The 9914-nt window shown below is 40.3% G+C and overlaps 1 long non-coding RNA gene across 1 annotated transcript; it reads left to right on the forward strand.

Annotated features, from left to right (window-relative positions):
• The first annotated feature begins 3928 nt into the window (after positions 1-3928).
• On the forward strand, positions 3929-9816 carry LOC103519825. Its single transcript, XR_003394341.1, has 3 exons — positions 3929-4131; positions 4664-4792; positions 9794-9816. It is a non-coding gene; the product is annotated as an uncharacterized LOC103519825 (long non-coding RNA).
• The last annotated feature ends 98 nt before the right edge of the window (positions 9817-9914 follow it).

The raw sequence follows: 9914 nt of genomic DNA on the forward strand, positions 1-9914 counted from the left end.
AAAAATACAGAATTACAGAAAAGAAATTAAACCCTCATTACTAATCCTCTGGAAAAAAAGAAACTCAAATCAAAGCGTAAAACGGATGGAAAAAGCAGAAGGAGAGAAAATAAAATGCTAAGGACAAACCAAAAGCTCCGAAAAATACAGAATTACAGAAAAGAAATTAAACCCTCATTACTAATCCTCTGGAAAAAAACACAGAATTCAGAATTACCGAAAATTTATCTTTCTCGTTTAGAACGCAAAATTTTGAAATAATTCCAGATAATGGGGCCGTTGCATTCAAACTGAGAATGTGGGAACCCCCAACGGAATTATTTTCTTTGTACCCAAAATTTGACTCACGGAGACTTCAGTATTAGTCGGTAACTCGGTACGCACTAAAAGAAAGATATGGGTTAAAGTTAGAAGTTATATTGATGGACTAACTATTCAGAAACGCAAAATTTTGAAATAATTCCAGATAATGGGGCCGTTGCATTAAAACTGAGAATGTGGGAACCCCCAACGGAATTATTTTCTTTGTACCCAAAATTTGTCTACGGAGACTTCAGTATTAGTCGGTAACTCGGTACGCACTAAAAGAAAGATATGGGTTAAAGTTAGAAGTTATATTGATGGACTAACTACCATCTACCGGTTTGACAAAACAGGTAGATAATATGTAGCATAAAATTGTCACAATATAACCCATATAAGTGTGTAAAAGAAAAAGTTGATTTTTAGTTTAAGTTCAAATGAATTCAGTAAGTAAACATCCGAAATTCAATAAAAACTTGTGAAAATGAAATTTTTGATAGAAAAACAACAGCTATCCACAGTAACTTTGACCAAACCTTACGTATTCTTGAGAGTTCATTGCAACGGTCAATACATTAATTAGACTTACTTTATCATGGACACTCGTTGCTATCTTGAAAGCTCTCCCTCTTAGTCCAGTCAATATCTTTCTCTCTCTCCCTCTTAGTCCACTCAATATCTCTCTCTCTCTTCTCCCTCTTAGTCCAGTCAATATCTCTCTCTCTCTCTCTCCCTCTAGAAGAAATAAAAAGGTTAGAGAGAGAGAGAAGAATCCGGATATGAAAAGAGAGAGGAAGGAAGGGAAAAAGAGGACTTAACTGTGAAGAGAGAGAGAGAGAGATAAGGCTCTTTCCATAGTTACCTCCGCACTAATGAGGTCAAGATTTAGGTAAGCCCAAAGTTTTTTTTTTTTTTTTTTTTTTTTTTTAGGGGATCTCTCTCTCTCTCTTCTCCCTCTTAGTCCAGTCAATATCTCTCTCTCTCTCTCTCCCTCTTCTGCATTTGTCCAGTTAATTCCTTTTCTCTCTTCTCCCTCTTAGTCCACTCAATATCTCTCTCTTCTTCCTCTTAGTCCAGTCAGATAGGATATATGATCTCTTCAGAACTGTGTGTAGCCTCGTCTAAACTTTCACTTTTTTTTACTTTCTAATTTTTAACTGCTTGGGGTTTTTCAAAACTTTTGGTGCGTTCCAAATGACTTTCTAGCCACATCTTGAGCTCTGTTGTTAATAAACGAGCGAATAATGGAGTGAGAGAGAGAGGGAGGGAGAGGAAGAGAAGAGAGAAGGAGGGAGAGAGAGAGATGGAAAGATAATGTGTGAACATTAACACCAAGCAAAACATTTTGTCGAAAGCACAAATGTTGGGTTTAGAGGTTTTCCGACTTTTATCTTTGTAGGAAGAGAATAGAGAAGGAGGGAGAGAGAGGGAGAGAGAGATGGAAAGATAATGTGTGAACATTAACACCAAGCAAAACATTTTGTCAAAAGCACAAATGTTGGGTTTAGAGGTTTTCCGACTTTTATCTTTGTCTCTTTTTTCTCATTCTCTTCCTTTTTCCAAAGTCCTCCTCACTCCCTCTTTTCCAAAGTTTATTCTCTCTCCTCTTTCCCAAAGTTCATTCTCTTTCACATCCTTTCCCTCTCTTCTCCCTCCTTTTCCTTTTTCTCTTTACTCAAAGTTGTGTTTTTAAAACTCCAGTTCTACAGCCCAGGGTTCTGGGTTGAATACATAGTGTTTTAGTTGTTCAATTGCAACGGTCTCCCTCTTTTCCAAAGTTCATTCTCTCTCCTCTTTCCCAAAGTTCATTCTCTTTCACACCCTTTCCCTCTCTTCTCCCTCCTTTTCCTTTTTCTCTTTACTCAAAGTTGTGTTTTTGAAACTCCAGTTCTACAGTCCAGGGTTCTGGGTTGAATACATATTGTTTCAGTTGTTCAATTGCAACGGTTTTAGATTTGAGATAAAAATCACCCCAGGTATTCAGCTAAAAATGTTGTTTCCATTGTAAGAGAAACTTTTCCCCCCCTCTTAATCCATTTTCCCCTCTCTCAACTATGTTCTATTCTCCGTGAAATTTCCCCTTTTTCTTTCCCTCTCCCTCTCCTCTATCTTTCTCTCCCTTCTATTTCCCTTTCTCTCTCCCCCTCTCTCTCTCTCTCTCTCTCCCACTTCTATTTCCTTTTCTCTCTGTCTCTCCCATGTCCTCTCTCTCTCTCCCTTTTCCATTTCCACCTCTTTCTGTCCTTCACATACATATACTAACTCGTTATTCTATCCTTGTTATGTACATGTTTTTTCTCTCTTCCTTTATGTAATTGTGTGTCGCCGGTTTTCTCTCTCTCTCTCTCTCTCTCTCTCTTTCTCTTTCTCTCCCTCCTTTTATCTCTCTCTTTGTTGTTTTGTACCTTTCCTCTGTTTAAAGGCTCTCTTTCTCCCTCCCTAAACGTCAGGCATTATTTTGACAATAAAGATACGGGGCTACATATTTTGACTCCGTCAAAGTGCCTTCACAAACAGGTCGAGGCCCTTGGTCAGACTCACACAAAAACTAATCTGAAAATGGTCTTTGTGTGCTGAAGATGTGAGTCTCTCTCTCTCTCTCTCTCTCTCTCTCTCTCTCTCTTTGTTGTTTTCTACCTTTCCTTTATGTAAAGGCTCTCTTTTTCTCTCTCTCTCTCACTCTTTCATGTCTACGTTTATGGAGACATCATGTAGGTATACTTCCATTGAAAGATTAAAGTTTTAGAACATGTAATCCAAAGCTGTCTCCTTCTCCCTCTTTCTTCGGCTCTTTCTCTCTCTCTCTCTTTCTTTCTTTCTCTTTCTCCCTCTTTTCCTCCCTCCGTCTTTCTTCTCTTTGTCCCTCTCACTCATTCCCTCCCTCTCCTATATCTCCATCTATTTCTAATTCAGACTAATAGAAGTTTTCATTATTTTATTGGTGGTCTTTTACTTAACAACTCGTTTTTCTTGGAATTTCTTTACTAAGCGGACGTTGTTTGGCCATACCAGAGTATGTCCATATGTTAAATTTCAATGTCAATCAGCGAATCAGACCTTTGAAAGGTATCAAATAATTTAGAAATCAATGGTTCCCAATTTCCTAGATTTCATCCACAGACAAAGTGATCGTGAGTTAATACGTAAAACCATGTTGTCTTTATGAAACGAAAGAGTGGGATAATATAAAGAGATATGTAGATGAGGGAGAAAGTGACTGAGATCTCAAGGAAGATACAGGAAAGAAGGCTTCAATGGTTCGGACATGTAGAAAGAAGAGATCAAGAATATGTTGGAAAGAGGTTGAGAGATATGGAAGTTGTGAAGATGTGTACCAAATTTCATTAACATTAGACGAACCGTAAAGGAGTATATTCTCACATAGTTGACTGGGCGTCGATCGAGGAGGTGAATCCATGATAATGTAGAGGCAGTGTGGACGGTTCCAGGCACCATCAATCCATGTCGATAGACGGCCGGTCGACTATGTGTGGACTATGAACACACCTTTACTCTCGAATGAAAATATGACTATTCATCAACTTATTGTTTCATTACAAATTTAATTGAACCTTGAATTGATTAATCTTTTAACCCTCACTGTTCCTTCTGTTGTTTCAGAGCATGGCACCGTCTCTCTGGCCATTCCCTGTCAGGTGTCCGGCCTCTGTCTACTGGAGGCCCTGCTGGACTGTCCTCTGCCCCTGTTGGAGGCCGAGTCTCGGCAGAACTGCTCCGGCCTTGTATCGGCCCCGGTACGAGTGGTGGGGAGTGTTCGTGACGTCATCATTCGGCCGGCGGCCAGCCATTATCATCCTGGAGCTGACTGTAAGTATATTGATTGAGGGGGAGTTGTGACGTCATTTTTTCCGTAATGAATAAATGAGGAGACCAATTCGTCTAATCCCTTCCTTGTTAGGTCAATTAAATAAATAAAGTATACAGAGGGTGGATTTTACAAACCTTCTTTTTAGCTCTTAACAGCCTGTTAGCTTCAGCCCTGTTAAGCCTATACCTACAAATCAATTGGAACTTAACAGTTTGTTAACTTAATAATAGGCCTTCTAGGAGCTGAAAAAATATTGGTGAAATCCACCGAGAGGGTTCGAAAAGTCTTGGAATTCCTGAATGATTTTTGAACGGCTAAAGATGAGAAGCTGAAATTTGGGGTAGTGTTTTGTCTTTTGAAATCCCACTTTTCGAAGTAGTCAAATTTTAGGCGGAGCCAGAGTGGGCCCTAGGCGGACGGAGCCACAGAAGTCAACATCAAAATATTAAATAGGAACCTGCTGATTAGCTTAACAAAGACCTACCTTATTGGCCTAGCTCCCCAGGACTCAATCGAACCGTTCTTTTTCAGTGTCGTTCTGGGTGCTGGCACTGGATAGAGATCTTCGCATAGCCTCTGATGTTCTCGGCAACATTTACGTTCGAGATCCCACCGGAATCAAGGTCAAACTATGGGAGCAGATCCTGTTTACTGGAGCAGGTAAGGGTCAATGATTCGATTCCCTTTTATTGGCTTAAAAATTTGAACGTCTGGGAAAGTGTCGAAGAAGCGTTCCTCAGGGAGCATTATTAGGCCCAAAGAACTGTAAGGTCAACCACTTACTATCAGGTAGACCTAACAGGCGGACCTGATCAGGTGTACCTGACAGGCAGGCCTACCTGATAGAGAGTGGCTGGCCCAACAACGGAGGAGGTCTTATCCCGAAAAGAGAAGGAGGACATGATAGGAGAAAGCCAGCCGTTCCGAGAACGAACTTTACCTGTATCTGTTAAGGATAAAGTTCGTCAAGGACTGACAATTTTTTAAAGGCTTTAAATGCATGATTCTCACTAAGCCAAACGCAACAAATTACAAATCAAAGCGTCATTAAAGCAGCGTCCCTCAGGGATGTTTCGTGTGTCCTTCGATGTTTTGTCAGCCGTTTTAACCAATGTTTCTATTTTCGGCTGCGACATAAAATAAATAATTAACATGAAAAACCAAACGCAACAAATTACAAATCAAAGCGTCATTAAACATTAAAGCGGCGTCCCTCAGGGATAATTCGTGTGTCCTTCGATGTTTTGTCAGCCGTTTTAACCAATGTTTCTATTTTCGGCTGCGACATAAAATAAATAATTAACATGAAAAAACAAACGCAACAAATTACAAATCAAAACGTCATTAAAGCAGCGTCCCTCAGGGATGGTTCGTGTGTCCTTCGATGTTTTGTCAGCCGTTTTAACCAATGTTTCTATTTTCGGCTGCGACATAAAATAAATAATTAACATGAAAAAATAATAATAATAAAAAAATAAACATTACTCTGCTAGGGTTTGTGTGTGGTTTATATTCCCCTCTTTATTTCCTCTCTCCCTTTATTCCCTCCTAATTAATTGGATCCGAGTTCACAATAAAGGTTTTCCATCCCATCAAATAGGGGAAAGAGGGAGAGAGAGAGAGAGAAAGGGGAAGGGAGAGAAAGAGAGAGGGGGAGAGAGAGTGAGTGAAAGGGAGGGGGAGAGTATAAACTATACCTATTTGGGTAGGCACAAAAGTTGCAGGACACTAGAGAGAGAAAGAGCTCCCCTCTTTCTCTCTCTAATGGGAGAGAGAGAGATAGAGGGAGGAAGGGAGAGAGAGAAATGGAGGGAGGGTTGCACCGATGTTCTCGTATTTGTTGTGGTTTCTCCTCCCTCCCCTCTCTCTCTCTCTCTCTCTCTCTCTCTCTCTCTCTTTTTCTCTTTATCTCTCTTCTAATTTATCCTCGTTGTCCAATATTTCGAAGCATACCTACCTTTTCAATATCCGCAGGGTACCACAAAATAAACTGACCCCACCCATTTCTCTCTCCCTCCCTCCCTCTCTCTTCCTCCCTCTCTCTCTCTCGTTCTTTTCTCCCTTCTCCCTCCCTCTTCACTTGAGAATAATCATAGTGACCCTATCCTTTCTTCCTCCTTTTTGTTTCTCTGTTTCTCCATCTCCCTCTCTCTCTTTCTCCTTCTCTATTTTCTCTCCCTTGTTCCCCTCTCTCTTCCTCCCTCTCCAACCTTTATCTCCCAATAAAACATTCCCACACTCAATAGAGGTACGTATAGATACATGGGTATGGGGTACATAATAATAAACATATATAGCTATATTTGACTTTCTACCTCGTCCATTTCAATTTTTATTGACCCAGGAAAAGGGAGAAGGAGAAAGGAGGGAGGGAAAATCAAAGGAGGAGAAGGGAAAGGAAGGGTATTTCTCCTCGTCAATTTCAAATTTTCAGGAGAGAAGAAATGGAAGGAGGGAGCAGAACGATTCCTCCTCGTCCATTTCAATTTTTATTGACCCAGGAAAAGGGAGAAGGAGAAAGGAGGGAGGAGAAATCAAAGGAGGAGAAGGGGAAGGAAGGGTATTTCTCCTCGTCAATTTCAAATTTTCAGGAGAGAAGAAATGGAAGGAGGGAGCAGAACGATTCCTCCTCGTCCATTTCAATTTTTATTGACCCAGGAAAAGGGAGAAGGAGAAAGGAGGGAGGAGAAATCAAAGGAGGAGAAGGGGAAGGAAAGAGAGGAGGAATGAGATTGGCGCGAGGAATGTAAAGGAAAAGTGGAGGAAGGGAGGAGATATAGAAAAGAAAAGGGAAGGAGGGAGAGAAGGAAAGGAAGGAGGGAGCAGAAATCAGAGGGGGAAACGAGGAGAGAGAGAGAGGAGAAATCGAACTCTCCCTTTTTCTCTTATCTTAACATGAAGAACTTTATCATTATTTCATTGCATTACGCTAACCCTATTATCCTCTTTACTCCAATTTTTCTCGGAATGAAGGGAGGAGCAGAAGTGGCTCCATCCCACTTCATTTACTTCTCTATTTACCTACTTTTTCCTCCGAAAATGCACTGAGAAAAAAAAGGTAGGGTACCGGAACCCCAGTCGAGTGACTGGCTTCTGGCACTCTAATACGAAACCCTATACATATCGGGAAGCTCGACACTACTCCAGCATTTCAACAACATAAATCAGGGGAAATAACCCAGTAATAGAGTTCTTCCACCCTAACTTGTGGCACCCTATCACCTATTTTTTTCCTCCGGAACATGAGGTGTATTTTTCTTTCCCCATTTTGGTAAAAAAAAAGAAAAAAAAAATAGAACTGGTTCCGCCTAGGAGATAGGAACTTTCAACTTCAACACGTTGGCTGTCCACAGATCCCCATGTATGAAGCCAACTCTCTCACATAAGAAACGAACTTAATTTTTTCCTCCGGAACATGAGGTGTATTTTCCTTTCCCTATTATGGCTAAAAAAAATAGAACTGGTTCCGCCAAGGAGATAGGAATTTTCAACTGCAAATAGCAAAATTTCATTGAGGCCTTCTTTCAGATAACCAATAGTAATTCGCCAGATAAGGGGGAATATTTGAGGGATCTCTTGGTGTTGATACAAGAGAGGGGGAAGATCGGAAGAACGAACTTATTGAATTATTGGAATTTTTTCATCAAACTTTCACGCAGCACAAACACAAATAGCAAAATTTCATTGAGGCCCTCTTTCCGATAACCAATAGTAATTCGCCAGATAAGGGGGAATATTTGAGGGATCTCTTGGTGTTGATACAAGAGAGGGGTAATTTTCTGTTCTTTTTTTCAACTTTAACACGTTGGCTGTCCATGTCCACAGATCCCTATGTATGAAGCCAACTCTTTCACATGAGAAACAATTGAATTATTGGAATTTTTACTTTCTATTACCCTTACGTATAGGGAACCTATACAAGGTAATGAGAAAGTATTGCAATCGGTCCAAATTTTTTCATCAAATTTTCACTGCAGCACAAACACAAATAGCAAAATTTCATTGAGGCCCTCCTTCAGATAACCAATAGTAATTCGCCAGATAAGGGGGAATATTTGAGGGATCTCTTGGTGTTGATACAAGAGAGGGGGAATTTTCTGTTCTTTCCCTTCACTTGAGAAAAGCAGAGGGATTTTCTACCGTGAGAGAGGTAATTTTCTGAGCTGAGGGGAAAGCCAGGTTCTAAATGGGAGAAGGCAGAGGGATTTTCTCTATCAGGGAAGAGAGGGGAGGTTAAATTTCCAAGATAAGGCAAGCTGGACTATTGCTGGTTAGGGTGCTTGTGGTGTAGACAAGAGCATGTTTATCAATATGGGAAGTGTATTATCTTATGCATCCAAGCGATAATGTGATACTTGTGGATGTGGTGTAGACAAGAGCATGTTTATCAATATGGGAAGTGTATTATCTTATGCATCCAAGCGATAATGTGATTAGGGGTTGAGGTTTGGCTTGTGGTGTAGACAAGAGCATGTTTATCAATATGGGAAGTGTATTATCTTATGCATCCAAGCGATAATGTGATTAGGGGTTGAGGTTTGGGCTCTCCCTCCCTGTACCCTCACTGTTAATGCATATCCCTTCCTCGTATCCACAGTAGAACCTCGATTATTTCAACTAACTGGGACCAGGGGTCGTTGAAATCATCGAGATTGAAATGATCACTTTCTATGATCTTTGCCTCTGATAAGATAGGATATCCTTTGAAAATTAAAAAAAAAAAGGATTTTTGGAGTTGAAATAATAGAGAGTTGAAATGATGGAAGTTGAAATAATCGAGGTTCTACTGTATCTCTATTTGGGCTCCCTCCGCTAGACCTTCATCGTTAATGCACAAATGTTAATGCTCTCCTCTGGTTATGCTTTCTATCTAAGTTAATGCTTTCTATCTAAGTTAATGCTTTCTATCTACGTTTAATACGATAATAAGTCCTCAGGCTACTCATTTGCTGTGTGTGGAAATACTAATTTGGTCTTTCCCTCTTCTCTCTGTTTCTCTTGTCTCTCTCCTTCTTTCCCTTCCATTCCTTTCTCCCTTATACCTCTGGTTATGCTTTCTATCTAAGTTAATGCTTTCTATCTACGTTTAATACGATAATAAGTCCTCAGGCTACTCATTTGCTGTGTGTGGAAATACTGATTTGGTCTTTCCCTCTTCTCTCTGTTTTCCTTGTCTCTCTCCTTCTTTCCCTTCCATTTCTTTCTCCCTTATCTCTCTCTCCCTATCCCAAGCCATATCTCTTCTGTCTATTGAATAGACTCTATTTCATATTCAATTTTTGCTCTAAGCATTCTTTTATAATCGGCTTTTCCTCAATCTCCTTCGGAAAATGGGCAGATACCACTTCTTATAAGTTGCAGTCGTTGAGAGTTTTGGGATCTCCACTAATGATTGCTAATTATTCTCTTGACCATGTGAGCCTTGTTTATACTGCCAACATAGGCCTATCTTGTCTAGCATATTAGTATGACTAAAAAGTCCCTTTACCCCGCAGTCTAAACAAGGTCTTGTGTATTTGATTTTTAAAAGTCCACATTTTCAACTATAAGACCTGTTTATTCCAGGAAAAAGTAAAAATCAACTCCTATTTTCCTCACAACCAAAGGGTTAAATTATTGCCCAAGACATTCTCTACCACCCAACCCCGTTTTTTCCCGCAGGTTCCAAGCGCTACTCCCTCCCGGCTTCAGAAAAGCAGAGGGAAATGGGGATTTTCTACCGTGAGGGAGGTAATTTTCTGAGCTGAGGGGAAAGACAGGTTCTGAATGGGAGAAGGCAGAG

Source organism: Diaphorina citri, unplaced genomic scaffold, assembly GCF_000475195.1.
Source record: "Diaphorina citri unplaced genomic scaffold, Diaci psyllid genome assembly version 1.1 scaffold2960, whole genome shotgun sequence".
Classification (NCBI taxonomy): Eukaryota; Metazoa; Arthropoda; class Insecta; order Hemiptera; family Psyllidae; genus Diaphorina; species Diaphorina citri.